Source organism: Tiliqua scincoides, chromosome 4 (genome assembly GCF_035046505.1).
Source record: "Tiliqua scincoides isolate rTilSci1 chromosome 4, rTilSci1.hap2, whole genome shotgun sequence".
NCBI lineage: Eukaryota > Metazoa > Chordata > Lepidosauria > Squamata > Scincidae > Tiliqua > Tiliqua scincoides.
The window spans coordinates 192,012,607-192,013,946 of record NC_089824.1 but is presented as its reverse complement, the minus strand read 5'-3'; the positions used below and the strand labels follow the sequence as shown (position 1 = coordinate 192,013,946).

At 46.4% G+C, this 1,340-nt stretch overlaps 1 pseudogene; it reads left to right on the top strand.

The window, feature by feature from the left end:
* The first annotated feature begins 783 nt into the window (after positions 1 to 783).
* On the top strand, positions 784 to 904 carry LOC136649876 (5S ribosomal RNA; annotated as a pseudogene).
* The last annotated feature ends 436 nt before the right edge of the window (positions 905 to 1,340 follow it).

Sequence of the window (1,340 nt, the reverse complement as noted above, 5' to 3'; positions counted from 1 at the left end):
TTATCAACTACCCTCCATTTTCCACAGTGTAGCTCTGCCATTTCAGAACCTGCTATTCCCAAGGGACGCTTCTACTCTGAAGGATGTATGCATAATCCCTACCCGAGACACCAGAGCACACCTTTCCTCTTGGCCCTTTAAACATGATTAGCTGTCCCTATGGAAAGACTCTTCTTCCCCTCACTCCATGGAAATTGAACTCTTGTCACTCAAGTGGCCCAGTAATGCAGAGAGGGCAGGACTGCTGTCAGTCCAAAGAAAAAGAAATGCCTGCAGAGCCTAAAGAATTTTTCCCCATCTAATTACAGCATAAGAAATGTCACAGGGTTGTGCGGCTAAAAAGTGGTCACAAAGTGCTTCTATAAACTGGAGGTCTGGGAGTGAGGATTGTCTGAAGATTGCCACTCTTGTTTAGCCACTGAAGCAAGAATCACAACTGCAAGAGTGTCAAGGTTCCTACATCAATCCTTATTGCGCCAAAATGGATTGCTTTTCAAAAGAGTTCAGCATGCCTGGCCAGTAGAATTTGCTCTCCTTTTAAAAATCTGGCCTGTACGGTAACTTCTCAACAGTGCAGATACTCACTTATCCACACATTCGCTCTTCACCCCACCTACTACCACTGTGCATGACAATTGTTGTCCCTGATACATTTTCCCACCAAGAAACCATTTTGAATACATCCCTTTCTGCCTCTTGAACCTCATAAAACCCATTACACAATTCGCAGAGGAAAACAGGCACGCTTGTTTTCTGCTACAAACTAGTTTTCACAGCAGAACTGTGAACAGCCAACTGTTACCCTGCACATGCCTGATCACGTCTGATCTCGGAAGCTAAGCAGAGTCAGGCCTGGTTAGTACTTGGATGGGAGACTGCCTGGGAATACCGGGTGCTGTAGGCTTATACCATAGTCTTTCGACACTGAAAGTTGTCAACCATGTGAACAGCCAAATGAATGAGGGCTCAATGTGTTCCAACTTACCAGCACCGGTGCATCCTCAACGCAGCCCTGAGGTAAGAGAACATATTCCTATACCTTGAGGTGATTGCCCCTCTACTGCAAGATGCAGCACATGCCCCATTGTCACAGCTACACCAGCACTGACAAATTGGATAGGATTGGGCCCTGAGCCATTTCCAAGCCTGGCTGCACAGCCCACCGAAGAATTTTGGAAACATTAACTTCTAGGATAAATTTCCCAACATTTAGTTGTACATTGTCGAAGTAATGTTGTGCCACCCAAATATGCACAACCAGAGGTAGGGCCAGCATCACAGGAGCAGACTTAGGGGTGAGTCCAAAGGCCCATGCCCTCCTGCAGTGGAGATTGTGGAAG